Consider the following 26,701-nt stretch of genomic DNA (forward strand, 5'->3'; position numbering starts at 1 on the left):
ATCTAAGCTCAGAGTGGGCTGCAACCCATTGGCACAGCAGGGCAGGGACAGGTGCAGCGTGGGCAGCACCGGGCAGGTGAGGGAAGCGGGTAAGGGAAGGAGGTGAGGAAGGACAAGAGGGAAGAGTCCCGCACCCAACTCAGCACCCCCATCCCTCCACCCCATATCCTCAGAGGCAGGCAGAGGCAGGATGAGGGAGGCTGTGGTGGAAACCCAGAGCATTGCCTGGCCTTTTGTCCTCACTCCTAAATCATGCCTGGACCCTCCTTTCTGGAGAGCTTTCCTCCTTCCTTCTTTCTAGCTCCTGGGTGTGAAGAACCAGAGTAGAGAGCTTTCTGGAGACCAAAGTATCAGCACTGGAAGGAATGAAACTTGGAATCTGAGGAATATAAAGGAACATAGAGCAGGGGTGCCCACCTGGCTGGTGGGGGCAGCAGGGGACTCCTCATTGGGCATTTCCCAGCAGGGCAGTGGGAAGAAGCAGACCATCTGCAGCCAGACTGTCTGGGCTGAAATCCCAGGTCCACCCCTGCTAGCTACGTGACCCTGGACAGTGACTTCACCTCTCTGAGCCTTGGTTTCCACCTCTGGAAAGTAGGGATAATAGGCGCACTGCCTCACAAGGTTATTGTGAACACAAAATAAGCGAATTCACACAAAACCCTTTGCAGAGCGCTTGAGAGAGAGAGGGCTCACTATTCGTACTGTTGTCACTGGCACTAGCTTATCTGTGACATGGTGGTGAGGGCCCCAGACTGGACCATTCCTGGGTTCTGGCCACCTACTCTGTTCTGGAACAGGCTAGGGGAGAGATGTGAAAGATGGGAAGGACTGTCCAATACCCCATAAACTGCAGCCTGTAGGTGGCTGTTGCCTCTGTTCTTCCTGCGAGGCAGAGACAAATGTCAGCCTTGCTTTCTGGACCAACGAGGGGCAGGGAGAGATGGTGGTGATGCTGGCTGGTGAGTCAGGATTCTCAGCCCCCTCCTCAGCGGCACATCCCCTCTGATGGGGAAGCACATGGCCTTCCTCCTTCCCATTTCTCCCTAAGCCTGGCCTCCAGTGGCAGAAGCTGGAGGCTCAGCTCTCCCAGGTCTAGACAAGGTTTACTCTGCCAAGTGGGCAAAAGCTTTGAAAAGAACTAGCTCTGTATTTATTAGTCTCCTGGTCCATCGTTCACCCCCTTCCTTCCAGACCTGGCCTGGGTTCAGCTACTGCTGTCCTCAGTAGCCAGGCCAGCGCTTTGCTCCCCAATCTTCATCTTGAGGCCAAGGCCTCTGCGTGAGGAGCCCAAACACCCCTGAATCCCGGAGCTAGGATGGTCTAGGAAGTCCTGGGAACTGGGGATGGAGAGAGGAGAGCAAGTTTATTAATAGCTAACATGTATTGGACACTTACAATAGAAGTTACATTTGAGTTACAGTTCACTTAATTCTCACAAGTACCAGTGGGTACTAAAGTCCTCCCTAGATGCAAAAGAAAATGAAGGCCTGGACAGGTTAAATAACTTGCCTAAGGTCCTGGAGCTATTAAGTGGCAGGGCTGGCCTTTTAACCTGGGCACTTTACAACCCTCTGCTCTCTACCTCCTAGACCCTCTGGACCTCTGCTGGGCTGGCAGTGCCGGGCAGGGGGCCGAGGAATGGAGTGACCTCGCTCAAGCCCTAGTCCAGGGATTGAATCTTGCCCAGGCTGTCAGGATGGTGCATGGGAAAGTGCCCTAGACTGAGGCTCTGGGTCACCTGTGTGGCCTTGGGCAGGTGGCTTCTCTTCTCTGGGCCTCCTGTCTACAGGGTGAGGGGCTTCTATAGTTCTCCGAGGGCCAGACTGGACCACGGATTCCAGATGTCTCAGAGACACAGCTTGCAGCCACCTGGCCTGTACTTCGTGGCCCTGCCCAATGCCACCATCCCCGTGAGTTCTCGGGAACTGATCCAGAGAGCTTGCAACTTGGTTGGACAAGCAAATCTCAGTAGGCCAAATCCATGTCCTAGGGAAAGAAGCTGGGTGGGGAGGCCACCCCCGCCTCGTCCTGTAACCCTGTCCCCCTGCAATGCCAGAGCACCTGCTTCCCCACCCACCATCTAGCCTTCTCACTGGCTTCAACACTTTTCATTACTTTTCTGCTAACAACAGGAAAGATGATTTCCCATGGCTTGTGACCTTAAATGAGCTGAAGCCCTTGGCTATGGGCAGCCCCCTACCCTACCACCTCCCCTTCTTCTCTGGGTCTCTCCTCATATTCCTTCCACACACCCTGCTCTCAGATCTGCATCCCCGTTTCCAGGGCCAGCTTGGCAGCTGGTTTGCAGGGGGAACCTGAGTAGAGGGAGTAGGGAAGTAGGGTCACTCCATGGAGGGTTCTGATTAATGTCCCTCCCCCGCCGCCATGCCAGCTGGCCACGAATCTTCCTCACCCTAAACCGACCTGAATCTTAGTCTCCTCATATTGTCACAGTGAAGGGGGTTTTGCCCAAATTTACACGTGAAGAAATGGTCGTCAGCAGGCTAAGAGGCTTGCCTCTGACTGGGGAAAGTGATGGAACAGGGATCAGAACTGGCTCCCCCTTCAGTGCTCTCAGGCTTGGACTGGTGATTCCTCAGCCTGGGGCTTGGGAGTAGGACACACTGGGATCTCCTAGAAGGTGTTTCGTAGATCCAGATACTCACGCCCCACTCCAGACTTTAAGAATGAGAATGTCCACTCCATTTTTAGGTGCAGCCAAGATAGAGAAACACCAGTTTAGGGTTCCCAGGATTATCTGCATCTAGATAAGGCATTCTTGCAGATCTAAAAGATTTTCTGATTCCTCCTAAAAGTAAGGAGGATGAGGAGATGTGGCCCATGCAGGAAAGTAGCTCAGCGCCACTTAAATCCTACCGCAGCTGGCAGCTCAGGACGCTGGTCCTTACATTCTGTTCTGGAGAGACCTCCCCTTCCCCTCAGCTCTGTGGGAATCTGTGGAAGGTTGGCTGGAGGTCTACAGGGGCCCACACCACCCCTTCACTTGAATCCTCAAACTCCTGCCTCTCTCCCTGGGCCTGAGGTCCCTGGCCTGGTCACTTCATGGGGCACCGTCTGTTCGGTCTCTGTGTCTCTCTGAGCTTCACCACTTTTTGCACCCCGGGTCTTTGGCTGGGGTCTTTGCAGCCCCTGAGTCCAGCTCAAATCCTGCTCCCCTAAGCCTCCCACCCTCCAGTGAGCGGCCCTGGGCTGCACCTAGTCCGCACCCTCTTTACACAGCTGGCCTTTGCTATCACTGCCTGGTACTCCTTGGCTTTTCCATGGATGTGAGCAACTATCTCTCCCCCTACCCCCAACTCCACAGGTTCCTTGATGGCAGCCCATGTCATTGTGGTTCTCCCACAAGGACCAACATGTGGTAAGCCTCAATGAAAGACAGACAGTCCTTCACCCAGGGCCATACTCAGGGGTAGGGAATAATAAAATGTGATTTGGATATGTTTGCACAGCATGAGTCACTCATTTGGCCCCATCCCCGTGCCCCACCTACACACCGTGGGTTACCAGGTCTCTCTCCCTAAGCCACAGCATGGAGTAGAGGGGATATATGATTTGGGGGTCAGGAAACTGGCATCTGGCTCTATTAACTGCAACCTACTGCCACTCAGTTTTCCCTTCCATAAAATGGGTATAATCATGTCTGTACGGCCTCCACCAGGGGAGCTAGGACAGTCAGAGATAGTACGAGGAGACTCTTGTGTAACTCATGAGCACTGTAAATGTTGGTTTGCCGCCTTTGCTATCCTTTTCCCAGGACCCAGGTCGGTCTTCCTCCCTCAGCTACTCTTGAAGCCCCAGCATGGGGTGAGTGGACTGGGGTTCCACCTCGCTGTCAGGTCTGCTATAATAATAAGGCCGCCAGCAGCTGGGACCAGCAGGAGGACATTCAGCATTGTGCACAGCACCACACAGAGTAGTGCACTTCTGCGGCCGTTGTCTCTGCCGGGGCTCTGCGGGCAGGGCCGGGCAGCGCTCGCTGGTGTCCCCATTACAGCAGCTACCATCTACAGAGAGAGTCTGACGTGCCAGGTGCTGCGCCAAGTTTCTTAATGAATGCATCATAACAAACCTATCGGATCATGTGTTAGATGCACTCGATGGCCTTCAGCATCCATTCTGCCTCGTTCTAGTGGACGTGGCTTCTACAAGCTAGGAAGTGAGACACCACATGTCCAACACTCCCTTTGTCACTGGGACTCTGATCCAAGTCAGGTTCCATCAGGGACACATGCCACAGTCTGATTTACAACGTGGGAAGGGGGAAGAGGCATCCTCCCAGCCCTGGGCTCAGGCTGTGTTCTGCCTACAAGCAATGTTGAGGAGAGGAAGGAGTTTTTGGCAGGAGATGGAAGCCCCAGCCTGGCTCCTAGAGATGGGGGTTGGGGGTGGGGGTGGTGAGAGGCCACCATGCCCAAGGCTGCAGGGGATCCCTGACCCCTGGCTTGCAGGTGGAGGGATGTAAACTCATGGCTCCAGGAATCCATTCTGGTTTTTGGTTGGCTCTGCTCCTTCTGACACCTGAGCTCCTAGATCCTCAGCTGCTCCAGGGGTAGGTCCTCCTGGCCCCAGGGACCCCTCCAGCCTTATCTCCCCACTGTCTCTACAAGAAACCTCAGCCCCACCAAATGGGGGGGCATCCCCTCAAAGGCCTTGGCTTTCTCTGCTTCTTCCATTATTCTCCCTTGTGGAAAGGCCTCTTGATCCTCCCTGAAGAAGAATCCTCCACTGCCAGGCCCCATTCACTTCTACTTCCCCCAGGCAGCCTTCCCCCAGCAGCCCCTTTCTCCCCTCAACCCCATAGTCCTCAGTTATCCTTTCCTGAGTTCTCTACTGAATTGTGGGTGCTGGGGAGGACAAGATGTGTCTCTTCCTCAAACCTCAATCTAGAAGGGAGTGAGAAAAGCCGTAGCTAAGAGGCAACTACAACACAGTGTGAGTGAGGGGCTCTGCTCCCGCAGCAGGATTCACACACAAGGGGGCACTGAGCCTGGTCTGGAGAATCCAGGGAGCCTTCCTGGAGAAGATGAACCTGTGTTGTTCTGCAGGTTGTGATGGAATCAGCTGGAAGGGCTTTCCATCACTTTTCTTAACTTGGCCAACAAGGCCTGCCTATCACTCCAGCTCCATCTTATGTAGCAGTCCCCTTCTTTCATCCCCTGGCCTCATCTATCTTTCCCGCAATGCCCAGAGCATGCCACCTGCTCTCTTGCCACCAAGGGCCTTTGCATAGGCTAGTCCTTCTACCTAGAGTGTTCCTCCCTCCCACTAGTTGACTCATCCTCTCCTAGTTAATCTCAGCTCAATTTTTGCTTCCTTAGGGAAGAACTCCAGGCCAGGTCAAGCCCACATCCCATGCCTCAGAGCATCTTAGGCGACAGACATAGCATGACATTTAGGTGTGGTCCCTAGGGACCCAAATCCTGTCTCTGCTATTTATAAGCTCCATGTCTTTGGGCCAGTATCTTAGCTTCCCTGTGCCTCAGTTATCTTATCTGTAACATCTACCTCACTGGGTGGATGTGAGGATTATATGAACCAATTCACATAAAATACAACAGTGCCTACTGCATAGCAATTGGCTTAATATAGTTAACTATTATTTTCCTTGTTTGTACCTAGACAGTTGATGTTCAGTTATGAGGTCACGTACCAAATGGCTGACTCCCCCAGGGGATGCAAAGCTCCGCGATGGCTATGTTTGCTTAGTATTTTCTCTGCTGTGTTGGTCAGAGCTTGGTGCCTCACAAATGTTTGAGGGAGGGAGGAATGACTGGCAGCGGGCTGCAGCAGGCCTCACTTGGCCCCTGATCTCCATCCCAGAGTGATCGGCTGGAGGAGCACCTACAAACTCTCTAACCTAAACCCCTCCTCCCACAGGTGAGCAGAGGTTGCTGCTGCCAAGTATGTCCCTGGCTTCTAGTCTCGCGGGGCTGAGCAGCCCCTGACCACCTCCATCTCCCCCTGGAATTCAGCTCAATCAGTGGATTGAGGGCATGGTGAAATCTTGGGCTGAGCAGCCAGTTCTGTCTTGATTTAAAAAAAGAAAAGTGGCACATCTCCTCTGTGAGTGTCAGGGGAGCCGACAGATTTCCCCACTGCAAGGAGGGAAAGCTGCAGGCTTCAGCTGGACCCCGAGATGTTGTGATTCCCGTCTCCGTGGTAACGAGTGCGCCTGAGCCTCTGCCAGCAAACACTGGGCAAAGGACTCGTCATCGTCATCACCATGCGACCTACAGTGGCACTGTCCCTGGTCAAGTCCTCTCCCCGTCTCTCATGCAGCCAAGGATGGCTGGGTTTGCCTACAGCAGTCCCGCACGGACAGGAGGGGAGAGATGGCCAGATCATCTCCGAGTCGGCCCCAGTCAAAGCGGGATGGAGGAGCGGGGCAGCGGGGGCAAACAGCCAGGAGGACACTGGGTGTCATCCCTCAGCTCCTGCTGCTGCCAGGATGGGCTCTGGTGGACGCTGTCACAGACTGCGGAGACCCAAAGCTCTGCGGCCAGGGTGGAGCTGCAGCCCCCACAGCCACAGACACCCCCGCCCCCCGGCGGCTGTTGATGGTTCACTGGTGTGCAGCTGGAACCAGCCTTAACGAACACCTGCTCTAGCTGGCACCAGCCTAGGGAATGAGCAGACGGGCCGGGTCGCGGCGAGCGCGCCGTCAGGTGGGAGAGACCCGAAAACACGAAAGCAGGCGATCAGGATAAAGGGTAACAGATGCTCTAGTCAGTGAAGCAAGCAAGATGTGGACGGCACGTGGAAAATGCCGCCTCCTGCACGCCTGCCTGGTCTCTGGGAAGGAGACCCAAGAAACTCTTGACAAGTGGTTGCCTTCTGGGAAGGAAGCTAGAAGCTGAGCACGGGGAGGACTGACTTTCATTATATTCTCCTTCTCACTTTTTTGGATTTTGTACCGTACACACCTAACCAGCTCAGATAAAACAAAGTCAGACCAAGCTGAAAGGTGGCACCGTGTGCTAGGCGCAAGAGGAGGATGGGACCTGCTTGGTGGCAGGCCCGTAGAGGAGGAACAGGGCAGCCTTGACATCGAGGACTCTTGTCCTCAGGATCTGAGGCTTCTCATCTGCCAGGGCTGGGTGTATCAGTACATGACCTTATTTGGAAATAGGGCCCCTGCGGCTATAACTAGTTCAAATGAAATTGTACTGGGTTAGTGTGGGCCTTCAATCCAGTGGGCATCCCTGTACAAAGGCCACATGGAGACACGGAGGAGACGGCCCGTGGACATAGGCAAAGAGAGATGGGAGGCATGCAGCTACCAGTCAGCGAGCGCCTGGGGTGCTGGCTGCCACCACAAGCCAGGAAGAGGCAAGGGAGGACTGTCCCCGAGAGCCTGCACAGAGCACAGCCATCCCAACGCCCTGGTTTCTGACGGCCAGCCTCCAGAACTGCAAGAAAATAAATGTCTGTTGTGTGAAGCCACCCAGTGTGTGGTGCTGTGGTGCAGCTGCACTCTGAAACCAATTCAATAGATCTGTGCATTTGTGTTTGCGTATTTTGAGGCAGATCAGTGCATTTTGCATGGGTGCATCTGTGTATGCTGCAGGGTGGTATCTGGGTGTGCTTAGGAACGTGTTTGTGACTACACTTTGTGTTTTGTGTGCTTATGTGTGTTTTGGGGTGATGCATGTTTGTTTTTATGTGAGGGCATGTTGTGTATGTGTATATGTGTTCGTGTATGTGTGTGTGAACACACATGTACGTAACCAATGATCTCAGGTCTTTCTTAGCCCTAACATTCCAAAAGTCTACCCTGAATTTGGCTACAGAGGTTAGTGCTGAGGGGATGCTGGCCACTGGCAGTGGGAAGGGACCCCAAGACGAGGTTGGAGCCACACCCATTCATTCTGGTCTAGGGCTGCCTGGGAAACAGGCGGTCTACGGGAGCAGTGTTCTCTGCTGCACCTGCCCTGTCAGCAAAAGGGTCTGAAGCTCAGGAGTGTGGGGCCAGCAGGATCCATGCCCTGGGGTCCCAGCCTGACAGCTTTCTTGGAAGCCTTCAGCAGAGCAGAGACCGCCCCCCTCCCCACTCTACCTGCTATGAATCTGAGTTACTCTGAAACATTAGAGTGGTTCACAAAGACGGCTTGTTCTACCACAGATGCTGCCCCTGCCCAAGTTTCTGATGTGGCAGGTCTGGGTTGGAGTCTAGAAGCTCCCAGGTGATCCCGACACTGCTGGATGGGGCCGGCCGCGCTTCAAGGATCCCTTCATTAGACTGTGAAACAGGCGGTGGGGCTGTCTTCGTCCTCCACCCCCTACCTGAGACCCCGGTGTGGGTATCCTGGTCTTTGAGGACAGGCCCTGGAAAGGTCAGGCCTGGCAGGCTCCATCTTATTCCCCAGTCTGTCTCTCCCAGCTGCCTGCCTGTCAACTGTGAAATCATTCATGCAGTGAAATAATGGGCCAGACTCTGTTCCTTGTAGTCAAGGTGCTTTTGGTCAAAGCACAAGATTCTAGTGGGTCCACAGACCCCAAAGGAACCGTGCATTCCATAGGTGCACTCCAGAGGCCCAGCGAAGGGGTGCTGGGAGCACAGCGGAGGAGCCCTGGGCAATCTGGAAGGGCTGCCCGGAGGTGGTGTTATCCAAGGCAGAGTTGGGAGGGCAGTAGGCACATTCTTCGAGGGCTTACTGCCAAGTGTTGTGCTAAGAGTCTATAAGCACGAGCTCTTTCAATGCTCACGACTCCAAGATGGGAGCTACTGTTACTGAAGAGACTGGAGTCTGGCAGTCACATATCCAGCCTTCGGTTCATATGGGGCTTCTGACCTGGAGTTTGGAGTTGTGGCCACAGGGAGGGAAAGGCCATGATATGCCCAGAAGAGACTGTGCGCACACAAAAGTAGAGAGGGAGGTGGGCTTGGATTACGTAAAGGCTTTCCCCAGAGAGTTTGGGTCCCAGATGGAAACACACCAGCCCTCAGGGCAGCAGAGATGGAAGGGACACCCAGCTCTGTCCCCATCTGGCTAAATAGGGCAGGAGCCAGGCTGGCTGCCTCCGGGGGAGTCGGAGAGAGGCAGAGGGAGGGGCAAGAGTGTAGCTGCTCCCGCGATGGGTGCGAGTCAGATGGCAGAGGCCGCGGGGCTGGCTGGCACGGCTTCACAGGATCTGGGGGGCAGAGAGGGCCCAGGACACGAGTGGCTTGAGAATCACGGCGCTGCGGTAGCGCGGGCTCTCTGGCTACAGAGCTGATGGTGATGAAGGGTGAAACTGCCCAGATACTACCAGTCCCCCCTCCTTCTCTGTTTCCCCATTGCATTTATCTCCTGTCACCCTTTATCCATAATTTAGGCTGTTCTCTGCCCTGACCCGTTAGAACGAAGGCCCCATGAAGACAGGGCCCACATCTTCCCCTCTCGTCGCTGAATATTCCAGTGTTTCACATAGTGCCTGGGATCCCAACAAATTCATTCATTTGTTGAATGAATAAAGAAAAACGTGCCACCCTGCACGAAGCAGCAGGGTCTGGTGTGTTCTCTCCCTGTCACTTCACTCCTGGCTTCCTAAGCTCGCACCACCAGAGCAGAAAATCCCTGTGAAAGCCACACAGAGCTCTGCTTCCTCCCTATGGAGTCTCACACCCTTGCCAGGAGTCTGGGAAGATTGGGACTGTTCCTACCCCCCGCTTGCCAAAGATAACACCACTTCCCTTCATCTTGGAATGGAGGCCAGGTGAGGAAATGTTCAACTAAGGAAAGCAAGAGGACTAGGGTAGCTCTACCCGGCAGCTTGGAGGAGCACCTCTGATGGATGGAATAGAACAGCCACAAGACACGGAGCGCCCACCCCATGCAGGTGCTGTATAGGTGCCCTGGGCACTTTGATCCATTTTGGCCTTTCCTCAACCCTATGGAATGGGTATTATTCTCCCATTTTATAGATGGAAGAGTAAAGGCTCAGAGAAGCTAGATGACACGGCCAAGGTTTCCCCACCCAGGGCGGAGCCTGGTTTTGGACCTGGGTCTGTCCTACCCCAACCTGGCACCTGCTTTTCCATGGTACAGGCCTCTGTTCTGCTAGGGAAACTGGAGGTGCAGGGTGTGGAGCTCACCAGGCTCTCCATCCCAGGTGCCAGATCACGGGTGGTCTCTGCTGGCCTCAGCCTTCCACCCAAGCTATGGGAGCTCAAGTTCTGGCCACCAGCCAGTAATGAATGAGGGCAAGGACATCGTGTCGGCATGGCCTGAACTCATCCAAGAACGTGAGTTTCAACTGCACTCACCGCCTGCTCTGGCCTGTGCTGGGCATCCTCTCCTCACTCAGATGTGCACCGGCAAGGCTGGAGTCCAAATGGTATTCCCTGCATTTAAGGCCCCTGGCAGATCCAAGGCAAACCAAACCTGCCTCCGAGGCAGATCCAGCAGCCAACATCCAGGGGCTGCTCAAACTGGGGCACAGCTGAGAAAGCAGGAGAGCCTGGATCAAGCCTTCAGCTGTGGGGCTGTCTGCAGCTGCCCTTCTGTTCCTCAAGGACTCAGTTCGCCCACCCTGACAGTGGAAACCCTCTCTCACAGCAAACACTACTGATTCCTTATTACGTGCAAGGAAAATAATAAAGCTTCTGTTCTTGAGGCCTTCACAGGACAGGTTAGACATAGTCCACCGAATGGGCAATGGGGAGCCATGGACGATTTCGGAGCAGGGCAGTGAGAGGACTGCCCTACTTCAGGAAGCAGAGTGTGGCTTTTGTCATGACCAGAGCTAATGTGTGGGAAGCACTCACTGAATGCTGGAGGTTGTTCCGAGTGCTTTATAGATACTAACTTTAATCTTCACAGCCCCCCTGGGGTACTGTGTTATCCTCATTCTACAGTTGAAAAGACTGATGCACACAGAGATTGCAAGGCCCGGGCTGGGACAGTGGACATGGCCAGGGGAATGGAAGTGAGATGCTGTCTCTGGCTAAGACTCCTTGCCCTGGATCTCAGGCTGGACCAGGAAATTATGAGGGAGACACATCAAGCACTTTGATCTGCACAGAGAAGAACTCTATCTGCAACTGCTTTTATTGATAATGGCAACAATCACAGTATTCTTGGCCAATAGCCCACACAGGATAACTTCTTTGGTGGAAAAGAGATTTTAGAGACTCTCAAATAGAGATAGCTTATCACTGTGTGAGCCTGCCTTGACTACCCAATCCTTTCTTGATTTTATTAACTTAACTTGCTTAAATTGGGGAGAAAGCCTCACTGTAATGCTAACTTGGCTTTAATGCCTTCTAGCTTGGGATGTTTGATCACCACCAGGGGCCCCATCATAGAGTGGGATGAGTTGCTAGGAGTCACTGTGTTGGTGGAAGAAGAGGAAGGGTGGGGGGTGGGTGGGGGGCTGGGAGGGCTAGGGGGTTGGGGGAGAGACCAGCTAAGGCCAGGTAGGGGAAGAGGCAGCTGAACCCAGGAAGGACTGCCTGAGACCCCAGGGCTTCCTATGTTGTTTTGACAAAATTACACCTGGGTCCTCTGAGACATTCAGCTCCACCACCGTCAACAGCACTATTGATAGAAGTAATGCTTGAGAAGTAAAAAGAGACTGAGGTTGGAGTATATCACTGAGATCCCTTCCAGCTCTAAGAGTCTATGAAGATGCCATCTGTCATAATCCTTTCCTGAGAGGCAGGGAATTCTTGGAAGAGTTGCTTACTGGGCCTGTCCCAGACTGGGCTCAGCTGGGACCCATGCAGGACCCAGTTTACAGCTCAACCTGGGAACATTTCAGGGTGGAGGGGCAGCACAGGGGACATGCTAACCAGAGCCAGAGTAGTCTTTGGACCCCCTTCCCAGGCTTTAGGAGCCAAGGTCCCCCAGGACAGTGTCCTTTGGAGAGGACTGAGCTTTCTGGCACTCCCCTCCCACCAGGTTGTGGGTTTCGGAGGGCTTAGGGAGAGCCTCCACCCATGCAGCAGCTGGAGAGCCAGAGGTCACAGGCAATGGGGCAGCCACATTTCCTTAGCCTGACAGAGGAGCTGCTGCCAGGGTCTTAGCACTGCCGGGTGAGATGGTGGGAAGAGAACCAACCTGGATCAGCAGGTGAGGTTTGTGGCTGAGGTGGATGGGTGGTCACCGGCCCTGCCTCCTCTTGATCTGTCCTCAGGCACTTCCCAGTGGCCCAGCCTTGCCCTTGCTTGGTTCCTGACCACGCCGGTGGCTCCTCCAGGGCTCTGTGGCACAGGGGCGACAAAACACTCTCAGGTCTCCCCAGCCTCCTTGCAGCTGCTCACCCAGCCAAGGCCCAGCATGCTGGTCAGCACCTCCCCATGGGGCCTACCTCAGGGGAGTTCTCAAGGGGTGAGGGGCACCCCAGATGACCCCAGTCCACCCCCTATCTCTGCACCCAGCTGCCCATCCCTGGGGTGGGTGAGCTGGGGAGCCATCCTTCACCGTGGGTGAGCATGAGCCTGAGGGGAGGGGAGCTGTGGACAGAGCACTACACTAAAGGCACCCGGGTCTGCACTGCCACTTGCCTCCAAGCGACGTGGGAGTACCCCACTTCCCCACACAGGAAGGGTGCTTCAGCCTAGATACCCAGATGCTGCCAACAAGGCTGAGCTGGGGAGTTCAGAGGGGCCCATTACCATCGGGGACTTCAGCATCATTTGGGGGCTGCTTGCTAAAATGGCTTTAGGGCCCTTACCGTAGCCCACTGAATCAGAATGCCTGGGAAAGTGCCTGGGGATCTGCATTTAACAGGTTCCCCCTGTGGATGCACCTGAAATAAGAGTCGCTGGACCATATGCCACAAAAGGGCCAAGACAAGGATGAAGCTTTGATCATATGCATGAAGGAAGGGGTCTTTGGTCCCTTTCCTGCAAGCAGCGCCATAGGAGCCCCATCTCTGCAGACAGACTAGCCAGGGGCCCCAGGCAGCTGCTGAAAACTCACTAGACCCCATTTCTTTGGGACAAGATGAAGACTGGAGACATCTCCCTAGCCCTTTCAGACTGAAAATTATAAATATAAGAAGAGGGGAGCCCACTGGGAATTTAAAAAGAAAGTTCAGGGTGAGGCACTGAAATAGTACTCTGCCTTTCCAATTGCTTTCTTCTTAAATATTCATTTTAAATTCTTTTTGTTAAATATTTTACTTATTTATTTGAGAGAAAGAGAGAAACAGGACAAGCAGGGAGAAGGCTAGAGGGGGAGGGAGAAGCAGCACCCCCCCCCAGCAGAGAGGGGAGCCCAAAGTGGGGCTCCATCCCAGGACCCTAAGATCAGGACCTGAGTCAGAGGCAGATGCCCAACCAACTAAGCCAGTATAGTAGCACTTCTTTTTAAATTCTGAAAATAAGGACACCTGGGTGCCTCAGCGGTGGAGCGTCTACCTTGGCTCAGGGCACAATCCTGGAGTCCTGAGATCGAGTCCCACATCAGGCTCCCTGCATGGAGCCTGCTTTTCCCTCTGCCTATGTCCCTGCCTCTCTCTCTGTGTCTCATGAATAAATAAAATCTTTGAAATTAATTAATTAATTAATTAATTCTGAAAATAACATGCTTATAGGAAAAAAAAATCAAAGCATTTAAATCAATGCACAAAATCCCCCTGCTATTCCTCCAAACCTTGGTCCCACTCCCAAACACAGCCACATTTCCCATTTTACTTTTCTTCAAAAACTTTCCCATAAATACTGACAAATACACATCTATGCCTACATCTTTATTTTATTTTTTTTAATATTTTATTTATTTATTCATGAGAGACACACATACACACAGAGGCAGAGACACAGGCAGAGGGAGAAGCAGGCCCCACGCAGGGAGCCCGATGCGGGACTCAATCCCGGGTCTCCAGGATCACGCCCTGGGCTGAAGGCGGCGCTAAACCACTGAGCCACCCGGGCTGCCCTACATCTTTATTTTAAACCTAGCCAGGAACATATTCCCGGTACTGTTTTGTTAGTTTAACACACATCACACGTCTCTGCATACCAGCACAGACAGATCCTTCATCTTTGTGGAGCTCATGTGTTCCATTGAAAAATGCACTGTAATTTATGTGAATCTATTCCGGTTGATGGATGTTTACATTGTTTCTACCCTTTTGCTGCAAAAGCTGCAGAACAGCATCTTTGAGTTTTCCTTGTGTCTATGTCGGAGGTTAGCTGTAGGGTAAATACTAAGGACTGGAAGGTTAGGTGGATCTCAAATTCTGATAGATGTTTCCAAATTGTCTTCCAAAGAGGATAAACCAGTTCAAACTGCCCAGACAGGCCAGAGAATGACTGTTGCCCTCCACCCTTGACAACATTGTGCATTATCAAATCATTAAGCTTTGCCAATATGAATGTTGAAAAATCATATCTGGTTTCAATGTGTCATTCTGTAATTATGAGAAAGGGCAGACATTATTTTCATGTTTATTGATTGATTTGCCTTTGCATTTCTTTTTCTGTAAATTTCTTTTTCTGTCCTTTTCAAATTATCTTACTGATTTTTTTTAAAGCATCTTTTTTTTTTTTTTAATTTAAATTCAATTTAGGGACTCCTGGGTGGCTCAGTGGTTGAGTATCTGCCTTCGGCTTAGGTCCTGATCCCAGGGGTCCTGGGATTGAGTCCTGCATCAGGCATCCCAAAGGGAGTTTGCTTCTTCCTCTGCCTATGTCTCTGCCTCTCTCTCTGTGTCTCAATAAAACAAAAGTCTTTAAAAAATAATTTAAATTCAATTTAGTTAACATATAGTATATTGGTAGTTTCAAGGGTAGAGTTCAGTGATTCATCAGTTGCATACAACACCCAGTGCTCATTACATCACGTGCCCTCCTTAATGCCCATCACCCAGTTACCCCATCCCCCCACCCACCTCCCCCTCCAGCAATACTCAGTTTGCTTCCTATAGTTAAGAGTCTCTTATGGCTTGCTTCTCTCCATTTTTATCTTACTTTATTTTTCCTTTCCTTTCATTATGTTCATCTGTTTTGTTTCTTAAACTCCACATATGAGTGAAATCATGTATCTGTCTTTCTCTGACTTCCTTCACTTAGCATAATACCATCTAGTTCCACTCACATTGTTGCAAATGGCAAGATTTTATTCTTTTTGATGGTCGAGTAATATTCCATTGTATGTATGTGATATATATGTGTGTGATATATATGTGTGTGTTATATATATATATATATATATATATATATATCTCACATCTTCTTTATTCATTCGTCTGTCCATGGACATCTGGCCTCTTTCCATATTTTGGCTACTATGGACATTGCTGCTATAAACATTGGGGTGCATGTGGTCCTTTGGATCACTATGCTTGTATCCTTTGGATAAATACCTGGTAGTGCAATTGCTGGGTTATAGGGAAACTCTATCTTTAACTTTTTTTTTTTTAAAGGAGGGATTACTTAACATCTTTCTTTTCTTTTTTTTTTTAAGATTTATTTATTTATTTATTCGTGATAGACACAGAGATTGAGAGAGAGGCAGAGACACAGGAGGAGGGAGAAGCGGGCTCCATGCCGGGAGCCCAACGCAGGACTCGATCCCAGGACTCCAGGACCGCGCCCCGGGCCAAAGGCAGGCGCCAAACCGCTGAGCCACCCAGGGATCCCCTATCTTTAACTTTTTGAGGAACTTCTATACTATTTTCCAGAGTGGCTACACCAGTTTGTGTTCCCAGCATTCCTCACCAACATCTGTCATTTCCTGACTTGTTAATTTTCGCCATCCTGACTGGTGTGAGCTGGTGTCTCATTGTGGTTTTGAGCTGTATTTCCCTGATGCCGAGTGATGTTGATTTTTAAGAGGTTTTTCTAAGCTAAGGCAATTAATCAACTTGTCATGCGTATTGCAAACTGTCATGTCTCTTTTCATTTTTTTTTATGTCATCATTGGCTTACAGAAATTTCATATTTTCCTGTAAGCAAAGGTATTTTTTTTACTAGAGCATCCTAAGAATATTTGCCCATGTTTTCCACTAGTACTGTTTGGGTTTTCTTTTTTCTTTTTAATCTTTTTTTCTAGACTATATTTTGGTGTAAGAACATAGTAGGGCCCAGCTTTATTTTTTTCCTCAAGGGGCTAAACAGTTGCTCAAAGTCATGTATGAATAATCTATTTCCTCTCTCCACCCCACCACCCTCCCTCTAAGTTCAAAATCTCAATTTAACTATGTGTACAATTTGAGGGATGCCTGGGTGGCTCAGTGGTTGAGTGTCTGCCTTTGGCTTGGATCATGATCCCGGAGTCCTGGAAGTCCCTAGGGAGCCTGCTTCTCTCTCTGCCTGTGTCTCTGCTTCTCTCTGTGTGTCTCTTATGAATAAATAAATACAATCTTTTTAAATAAATAAATAAATAAATAGGCCTCCTTTTATAACTTCTGTTTTCAAGATTCATATTGGATTGTACTTCTCAAGCAGTGTTAATGTTCAAAGTAAGAGTGGTCATTTTCCCCTAGTATATGTGTATATCTCTATACACACATACACACACATGCATAAAACTATATTAAGCAATATCTATCTATTCTTAATAAATACGAGTTAAATTTGAGACCTTATGTAGTCAAAGCGATCTTGAAAAAGAAAAACAAAGCTAGAGGTATCAGATTTCAAGTTATACCAAGTGGTAGTAATCAAAAGAGTATGGTACTTGCATAAAGATAGACACATAGATCAATGGAATAGAGCAGAAAACCCAGAAATAAACCCCAATTATAAGGTCAATTAATCTTCAACAAAGGAGGAATGATACACAATGAAAAAAAAGACAGTCTCTTCAACAAATGGTATTGGGAAAACCAGATAGCAATATGCAAAAGAATGAAACTGGACCACCTTCTTACACCATACCCAAAAATAAACTCAAGATGAATTAAAGACCTAAATGTGAGACCTGAAACCATAAAAATCCTAGCACAGGCAGTAATTTCTGTGACATCAGCTATAGGAACATTTTTCTAGGTATGTCTCCTGAGGCAAAGAAAAGAAAAGCAAAAATTAACTATTGGGACTACATCAAAAATAAAAAGCTTTTGCACAGTGAAGGAAACAAAACAGAAAGGCAACCTACCGAATGGAGAAGATACTTACAGATGACCTATCTGATAAAGGGTTAGTATCCAAAATATTTAAAGAACTTCTAAAATTCACCATCTCAAAACCAAATAATCCAATTAAAAATGGGTAGAAGTCCTGAACAGACATTTTTTCAAAGAAGACATCCAGATGGCCAACAGACACATGAAAGGATGCTTAATATCATTCATCATCAGGGAAACGCATATCAAAACCACAATGAGCTATCACTTCACACCTGTCAGAATGGCTAAAATCAACAATACAGTGTTGGCGAGGATGTGGAGAAAAAGGAATGCTTGTGTACTGTTGGTGGGGATGCAAACTGATGCAGCCACTGTGGAAAACAGTACAGAGATTCTTCAAAAAATTAACAGTAGAACTACTGTACAATCCAATAATTGTACCATTAAGTATTTACCCCCAAAAAACAAAAACAGTCATTCAAAGGGATACATGCACCCCTTGGTTTATAGCAGCATTATCTGCAATAGCCAAACTATGCAAGCAGTCCAAATGTCATCCACAGATGAATGGAAAAAGAAAAGGTGGTATATACATATAATGGAATATTATTTGGCCATAAAAAAGCATGAAATATTGCCATTTACAACGACATGGATAGTGCTAGAGAGTATAATGCTAAGCAAAATAAGTCAGAGAAAGACAAATACCATATGATCTCACTTAAATGTGGAATTTAAGAAACTAAACAGACGAGCAAAGGAAAAAGAGAGACAAACCAAGAAACAGATTCTTAACCATAGAGAACAAACTGATGGTTACCAGAGGGGATGGGTGACAGAGGGTATGGAGTTTAAAGAGTGTATTTATCATGATGCAAAAAAAATAAAGTAAAATGATAAAAACATTTTTAAAAAGAGGTACAATCAGAGACATATGTTGAACTTTACCAAATGTCTTTAAGGCATTTTTAGCATTTATGGAGATGTTTATGTGATTTTTTTTTTTACCTCTTTTGACCTATTACTTTGTTCAAAATAGCCCGACTTGCTTGTGGTGTATTTGTTTTTTAAACATACTGCTGTGCGACTCTATTTGTTGCTATTAATTTATTAATTTTGCACCAATATTCATAAATTAGATTTTTTTCAGTAATTTCTCTTTTTTTGGCGCTCTCTGTCATGCTGTGCAGGCTTCATAGACTAATTTGGAATCTTTCCCTCTCTATGATCTGGTATGGTTGGTGCAACTTAAAAAACATGCTATTAGGGACGCCTGGGTGGCTCAGTTGGTTAAACATCCAATTCTTGATTTCAGCTCAGGTCATGATCTCAGGGTCATGGGATTGAGCGCCACACGGCCTCCACACTGGGCATGGAATCTGCTTGGGATTCTCTCCCCCCACCCCCCCCACCCCCGCTCTGCCCCTGCCCTGCTCTTTCTCTCTCTCCTTCTCCCTCTGCCCCTCCCCTGCTCGTGCTCTCTCTCCCTCAAAATAAATAAAGAACATCTTTTTTAAAACAGAATTATCCCATCCTTGAAGGTTTATAAAAATTCAAAGTTGGCAGAACCCCAGGTTTTTTGGGGTGGAGTTTTATGAAAATGCAGTTTCTATCATGATTATTGATCTGTTGAGGCTTTCTAGTTAGTTCTTCTGGGGTCAAACTGGTGATTTAGATCTTCTCAGAAAACTGTCAGTTTCAGCTGATTTTCAACTGAATTCACATGTGGTCAAGCACATTATCCCCTAAGAATTCTTTCTCTTTTCTCTATATAGTAGCTATTTCCCTATTTTAGTGTTCAATTTTACATATTTGGCTCATCCCTCTCCCAATCCCCATTAGATTACTTAGACTTTTTTTTTTTTTAAGATTTTATTTATTTATTCATGAGAGACAGAGAGAGGCAAAGACATAGGCAGAAGGAGAAGCAGGCTCCCTGCAGGGAGCGCAACACAGGACTTGATCCCAGGACCCCGGGAACACACCCTGAGCCAAAGGCAGACACTCAACCACTAAGCCACCCAGGTGCCCCTACTTAGACTTTAAAAAATCGTCCAATGACTCATGCTGTTCAAACAGTAGCCTACTGACCAGATGCACACCCAGAGATACAGAAGCTGGAATCAGGGACATCGATGAGGAAGGGAGTGGGGGAGGGGCAGCTTGACAAACACAAGCCAGGAAACCTTTAAAAAGTGCAGAGAGCCCCAGCACATATGCCCTGGCCTTGAACATCCTGCATCTCCTTTTCACAAGTTCCCCACACCCAGTAAAATCCAACAACTCCCACCCCGCCTTCAACGCCCAGCTGTCACCTCCTCTTGGAACCTTTCCTGGCTTTCTTGGGAAAAGTCGATGCCTTTCCTCTGACATTCAAGATTACTTTTGTTTTTAACTTTGAAAATATATTTTTTAAAGACTTTATTTTAGGGACGCCTGGGTGGCTCAGTGGTTGAGTGCCTGCCTTTGGCCCAGGGCATGATCCTGGAGACCTGGGATCGAGTCCCACATCAGGCACCCTGCATGGAGCCTGCTTCTCCCTCTGCCTGTGTCTCTGCCTCTCTCTCTGCATCTCTCATGAATAAATAAATAAAGTCTTTTTTTAAAAAAAAAGATTTTATTTTAAAGTAATCTCTACACCCAATGTGGGGCTCAAACTCACAACCCCAAGATCAAGAGTCACATGCTCCACCAAATGAACCAGCCAGATGCCCCTAATTTTGAAAACTTTTAAACACCAAAAAATTAAAAGAATAAAACCAATGGAATCAACCAGTGTTACCATTCTGTCATTTTTGTCTCGGATCTTTTTTGTTAAAAAAACATTACTGACAAATTAAAAGTCTTTCCTTCTATCCACCAGCACCAGCTCCTTCTTTCTCTAGCCAAAGACCACCACAAGCATGAATCTAGTAGCTACTGCAACATGTTTACATTCATAAGTGACAAATAGTATTGTTTGTGATTTCCACTAAAATGAAATGTTCGTGAATGGTATTTTTCTGCAATTTCCTGTTTCTCGCAATATTGTTTGAGATTTATTTATGTTAATACAGATAGTGTGTGTTTCTTGAGGTGTAAGTCACAAAACATAAAATTCCCCAATTACATGTGATCTACCTGCTGCATAAGAACACATTTATAGTTGTCTGCTCCATCAGTGTAGACACTGAAGAGACCTCTCATGCTTCCAGCACTGTTACCCTAGATATCTTTGGAACTGTCTCTTCATGCACACACGTGGGTTTCTCTAGGTAATTATACACCTAGATGCAAAACTGTTGGGCATGAAGTATGTACATTTTCAGCTTTGAATGTCATTGCCAATATAGCTTCTGGCGCTCTGTCCTGCCGTTATTATAGCATTTCTGTAGCTGTTGCCATGATCAGTTGACTTGCCTACCTGCCCCCTCCCCATGAGTTACCAGAGGGCATGTGTGTGACTGGCACTCAATGAACACTTGACAAATGGAAGGATGAGCTCACTGTCTAGCACAAGAGACAGACACTAATGGGACAAGGACAAGACTATGAGACCTCCACTGGCTGGGATCCAGGGAAGGCTTCATGGAGGAGGTGGCATGTGAGCTGGACTCTGAAAGGTGCTGTCTGACCAAATGAAGATGGGGATGACGAAAGGACGGGCCGGGAGGAAGGAGTGGGTCAAACAGCCTGGGCATCTTTCATTTGCCAACAGTAGTGGTTCTTAGCTGAGCTAAGTAAGGGGTGAGCATGAGCGGGGAGGGAAGGGCAGTGTGTGTACTTAGTAAAATCTTCAAGGTAATCTGATGCATCTCGCATCCCATGCAGGGAGAGCCTCTGAGCCAGAGCCGAGTGTATGGGAAGCAGGAAGGAAGCAGGAGGGCAGGCTGGGAAAGGTAATTGGATTTAATCCAAGCTCAGTCTCTGATGGCAGGCTCTGGGAAGCCGGTAAGAAGTGACCAGGTCAGAGATGGGCTCAAAGATGACTCATCTGATAAGCAAGCAGATAGCTGTGATACCCGGGCCCGGGTCTAGACGTAGGTCAGAGAACCTTTGCCTCCCCACCCCTCTCTCTCCTCTGTCTCTTGGGACAGATAGACCACAGGGCCCGGACTTGTGCCTCAGACCCACAGGAGAGTGCTGGGACTTGGGCCCCTCCGCATCCTCCACTTTGTGGCTCTGTGAGCACAGGCCTAGGCTGCCTGTCCCTTCCATCCCGGCTGTCTCGTGCAGGTGTCCAGGCCAGGGATCTGGGGAGACCCCCCAGGAAGCTTGAAGCCAAGGCCCCTGCACCGAATCTCCTGCCTAGCTCAGCCCCTCTGATCGAGCCTGCAGCGTGTCCCGGGGTGGAGGTATGGGTGGGGTGGGAATGCCCTCCGTCCATAATCCCGGCTATCCTTCAGCAGGGCCGGGCTCTGGGCACCCAGCCCAGAGTGGAGGGAAAGGGGAGAAAGCCTGACCTTCACTTCCAAGTCCTTTTGTCTTAAGCAACTTCAGCAAAACCACCAGCAGCGGCAATAGCAGGTGAACGGAGGATGTGTCAGCTGTGCTCAGAGGAGGGGACACTCCACTGGAGTCAGACAGGCCTGGAGCCACTTTGGTGCCCCTGTGCATGTGTGCACATGCGTGGGGTTGTGGCTGTTAAAACCTCTCTAAGCCTCAACGTTCCCATCTATCAAGTGGGCTGTTCACACCTGCACTGCCCCTCACCCGGGGCGTGCAGGGGATTTAAAGGAATAACAAGGGATGCGAGGTCCCTGAGTGGCACCAGGACCTCAGGGCAGAGACATGGTTCAGACTGTCGTTCCATTGCCTGAGCAGCTCTCCCCAAAGGCTGGCCCTACTTTGCAGCCCTGGGCCCATGAGATCCCAGCCCAGAAGGGATCCCGGGTCCAACAACAGTTTGTCTGCTGTACAGGACAGACATCCTCCACGCCTGTCCCACACGCTCCCTCTGGTTCTGAGGAGACCTCCCCATCTGCCAACTCTTTCGTTCAGAGGGAACAGCTCAGTTCAAACAGTGCCAGAAGCAATCCACACTATTGATTAGCCATTGCCACCAAAGCATGGCCAGCCAGCCCACAGACCCTGGACAGCCTGCCACTGAGCAAGTATAGGGGAAACACAGGGAAAGAAGGGGGCTCCCGGTCACTAAGCACATGCAGGCATATGTGCCTTTCCACTTCTTTCCATTCATCCTCATGCTGGCCCCCTGCGGTGGGGATTATTTCACCATGTTGTGAACAAGAGACTCATAGAAGTGAAGCAACCACATAATGAAGCAGGTGGAAACTCAGCTCCCAAGTGCCCCCAGACAGGGTGTCTCTGTGTGCCTTGTCCCCCCACACTCTTGTGCCCCCAACAAAGCCGAATTGGCTTCCCCATGGGGCTCATTCGCCTTCTGCAGCATTTCCAGCCTATGGTCCAACTATTGCCACGCAGACACCAGAGGTGATGAGGCTCCCACATCAAAACCTAACACGCGGCCCCGTCCCCAGCCAACTAGCCACAGGCACATCTTCCCCATCTGTATCTCCCAAGACCTCAGGATGCCTTTCTCTTCTGACAGGGTCCCATGACTGAGGCCAGTGTCCCTCTGACTGGGCACAACTCTGAGAAGACTCAGCCGATCTCGTCTTGAGGGTACTCGTGAGGAAGAGCAGAGTAGAAGGGTGGGAAAAACAGATGGTGGGAGCCCAGGACACTTGGATCCTGGTTTTGTAAGATCCAGGCTTCAGTTCCCTTTTGGAACAATCACAGCCTCAGACTGCTAGGAAGGAACTTGGCAGCCTGGTTGCACTCCTTGCCCTGGAAATACGGGATGTAGGGTTCTGGCCACAGGTGCTTCTAAAGAGCAGCCCTTGTTTTGCCCATGGCAGTCTGGACAAATCCATGACAAGGACACATGGTACCTCATGAGTTGCCCAGGTTCCCATCCCAGCTCCCCCTGGAACCCTATTTTACACAAGTTGCACCAGTCTACTCATGCTAAGAATGGGGGGGGGGGGTCCAGTCCACAGCACTCATGCCAGTGTGTGAGCCAGGAAAACCACAGCTTTCCCAGGACAGAGAGGAGAGGACTTAGTGCCCTGCCGCAGGCACGACAGTGCACTTCAAGCTGGTGAGCTCGCGTCCTCTGAGCATCTTGATTACGGTCAGTCCCAGAGTGAGTCTGCCTAAAGCTCCAAAGGCCCCATGGCCTCCTGCACCCTGGGCACTGTGTGCAAAGAGCTCCCAGCACTTTATGCTCATTATCTCCACCGTTCTTCCACCAGCTGCTTCCCAGGGAGAACCAGAGGAGAAAGAGCATCCCCAGCTGTGAGTCAGTGGGAGGTAAGAGGCCGGCAGCAAGGTCCACCATGCCACCAGTCACCAGTACTTTACTGCGTGGGGATCCTGCTAAATATCATAGGCAGCCAAGGAAGGGGAATAGAAGCCCTCAAGGGCCAAAATACAACTTGAGGTATGTTGGGGAGGATCAGCCTACCTTCCAACCTTCGAGGGGTACCATACACTGGCCACAGGGGAGAGGGCATCCTCCATAGCAGGCATAGCCACATGTTCCCCGGGGAAGCTAGAAACAGCCTCAATCTATACCACAGTCTCCAGGAATAACACTACCCACCTGCAATAAATGCATGACATGCTTCCAAAGCCCTCTGACCCAACTGGGAAGGTGTTCTCATGCCCAGCTGTCAGGTAGGAAAACTAAGGGCAGGATGCCAATCAGTAGGGACTCTGGTCCAGAACCAGGTGCCCTGCTCCTCTGTAAGTGGTTCTTCTCCCACAAGCCAAGAGCCTCTCTGCCACCTGCCCCTGCCTCTGCCAGTTGGGAGGGACATACCGCCAGCTCCCCAGGACCACGGGGCAGTGGCCTTCCTCCTGGAGAAGGGCTAGAAGGGACCCTCAGGGATCCCATCAGAGGAGCTGGTCACACGGCAGGTCCTCTACTTTCTCTGGCCTTGTACTGTCACCCCCATGGGCAGCTAGTTCTGATCTAGTTTACTGGCAACCCTATCCCTTCCCAAAGGTCACCCCAGTGATTACTGGTGATCATCAAGCAGCCCAAGCCATGCTGCAGAATCACCGGGGTCTAGCTTCAGGGGCTCTGTGCTCAAGGGGTGTGTCCAAGGAGCAGCATCCACGTGCCAGGCACAAGCTAACTCCCTTTCTCTTAGAATCAGGTTGGGCTGGCCAGAAACTCCCAGCCTGTGAAGCTATCAGAGAGGAAACTGAAGTCACTGGGGTCTTCTCCCAGCTGTGGTCACAACCGCTGGCACCAGGGCAGAAGGGATGGGTGCCCTTGCCCCTGAGGGCCCCACAGAAATCGTGTTACGGGAAGGTAACCAAGTGACTTTGGCTTCCTTCTTCTAGCTGCTTCTTTCTTTTTAACTTGAAAACATCTCGTAAAGGAGGAGAAAATGCCAGAGCTGTGGCCTCTCACTGACAGCCCCTTCCACCCCTCGGGAGGCACTCATGGCCTCACCCTACCAGGGCTGGGAGCTGTAGCAAGAGGAGAGGAAGGGGCCTCATCCACAGCCCGGTGGTGGGCCAGGGAATGGGAGACCTGTGTGTAGGCGAAAGACCTGGAGTAACGCACTGCACCCTCTGTGCCTCAGTTTCCTTGCCTGTACCACGGTGCTGTCTGGCTCCAGCTCTAAAATACAATATAGCTCTCTCCCTACCTCAGTTTCCTTCCAGAGAAAGGCACCTGCTTCAAACAGAAGAAAGACAAGGTGAATTCAGGAAAAGTTCACCTCCAAGAGCCACAGATCCAACAGTAGTCCATTTCCCTGGGGACAGGAGTTGGGGAGAGAGCAAGGGTGAGCTGCTACAGAGGATGGCGTCGAGAGAAGGCCAGTCTTACCAACATGGTTCCCCAGCCTCTTCTCCAGTGAGACACAGGCCAACAAAGGAGAAAGTTCATCTCCTGGTCCCCTGTCCTTCCCACAGCAGCCTGGGAACTTGCAGGTGGCTTCCATCAAGGCCAGTTGGTACAGAGACTGATGCCCAGAACCGGGCTGCCCCTCGTACCTTCCTCTCCCAGAAGCCAACTCCCTCTCTCCCCGAACCCACAAGGATGGTAGAGGCCCACAGTCCCTTGAGTCTCCTGAGCAATTTTCTCCTGGTCCCAGACAATTCTTATCCTTGCAGCGTTCCCACCCATAACACCTCAGGGGCCCATGCGGAAGCTGTACCCGCCTCCATTCTCAAGGAGGGGGAGAGGGGGCCTTGGGGTGGGGTGGTCCACCCAGATTGGACAGAGGTCCGGAGAGCGGATTGGCCCCCGCCCCTCCAGAGAGCATCAGATGGTCAAGGCAGTGGCTGGGAGGCCAGCTCTGTAGGACCCGCTAAGTGACCTTGGTGAAGCCACAGCAGCCCTGCGCCTCAGTTTCCCCAGGCCCATCACCCAAATGCAAAGTTTCTCTCTCAAGGCCAAGATGAGGACGGAGGCAAGGCCCTTCCTTTCTTTGAAAGCACAAGAGAAAGGGCGGCCTGCTCCTGCTCCTGCTCCTGCTCCTGCTCCTGCTCCTGCTCCTGCTCCAGCGCCGGCCCGGGAGCCCAGCCCTCTGCACCGGGCGAGCCCCCAGCCCGGCAGCGCCCAGCGGCGACGCTGCCACAACTCAGGGCGGTGAAGTAGGCTGCGGGGGGAGCGCCCCCTCGGGGCCCAGCCGGCGAGTGGGCGGCACGCCCCGGGGCTCCCCGCGCGGGCACGGTCCCGGGAGCAGCCCCCCCGCCCCCCCGCGGCGCAGCCACCCCGGCGCCCCGGCCCCGGCCCTCCCCGGCGGGCAGCTCACTCCCGCGGCCCCGGTGCAGGCCGGCAGGCGGCCAGCGCCGCCAGGGAGCCCGGCGCAGTGCCCCGCCCCCACCCCTCCGCCGGGCCCGGGGAGCCTAGAGCCGAGCCAGCCCCCCCCCCACCTGCGCCCCTCCTCCCCGCGGCGCGCCCCGGCCGCTCCCGCCGCGTGCTCTCCCCAGCTGCGCCCGGGCGGGACGGCCCAGCCCAGGCGGGGGGCTCCGGCCGCAGGGGCGGGCACGGGCCACACGCGCCTCACCTGAGAGCAGACCGCCGGCCGGCGCTCCCGCGGCCTGGTGGAGCCGGCGCCCCCCGGCAAGGGACTGTCAGCAAATTCCCCGCTGCATCACCGCGGAGCGGCGTCCCGGCTCCGCCCCGGCTGAGCCAACCTTGCTCCGCCCCAAGGCTGCTCTGACCCACCGGGGCACCCGGGCCCGAGGAGCCCCGACCGAGGCCCGGGCTCCGCCTCAGAGACCCCGTCGCTACCAGGAACCGTCTGCAAATTCCCATCCCGAACGCACCAGGCTGCGGGTCCCTTGCAGAAAGGGCTCCGGCTCCCCGATGCCCTGGGCCTCGGCGGCTGTCTTGCTGCTCTCTGGCCACCCCCCCACCTCACCCCCCCACCCCAAACTCTCCTCTGAGGCCTGTCCTCCTTCCAAACCAACCCACCCCCACCCCTCCACCCCCAGGGCCAACCAGAGCAAGAAAAGACGCACAACCACACAAAGGTAGCAGGGTTCTGGCCCGCCCTGGGACCCGCTCCTGGAGCCCAGTGGCTGATACCCCCCAGCAGAGAAGAGATCTACAAACTGGCTACAGCCCTGCCTGGGAGGCCCGAAGGAGTGGGCTGGGTCATTTCCAGTTTGTGAGGGCCACAGTCCCGTGCATGTCTCCAAATTC

General features: G+C 51.5%; 1 protein-coding gene across 2 annotated transcripts in view; it reads right to left on the reverse strand.

Moving 5' to 3' along the window:
• Window positions 1–26,218, reverse strand: part of TMEM63C (transmembrane protein 63C) — a 69,303-nt gene extending 43,085 nt beyond the window's left edge. The window contains exons 1-2 of one of the 2 annotated variants that reach the window (XM_055304342.1): window positions 26,061–26,218; window positions 12,066–12,208 (exon numbers count right to left, since the gene is read on the reverse strand). The gene's annotated coding sequence lies outside the window, so the exon portion shown is untranslated. The remainder of the gene's footprint in view (window positions 1–12,065; window positions 12,209–26,060) is intronic. The other variant, XM_055304343.1, reaches the window with a different exon arrangement.
• Window positions 26,219–26,701: the final 483 nt, after the last annotated feature.

This window comes from Nyctereutes procyonoides, unplaced genomic scaffold (genome assembly GCF_905146905.1).
Source record: "Nyctereutes procyonoides isolate TBG_1078 unplaced genomic scaffold, NYPRO_anot_genome, whole genome shotgun sequence".
Classification (NCBI taxonomy): domain Eukaryota; kingdom Metazoa; phylum Chordata; class Mammalia; order Carnivora; family Canidae; genus Nyctereutes; species Nyctereutes procyonoides.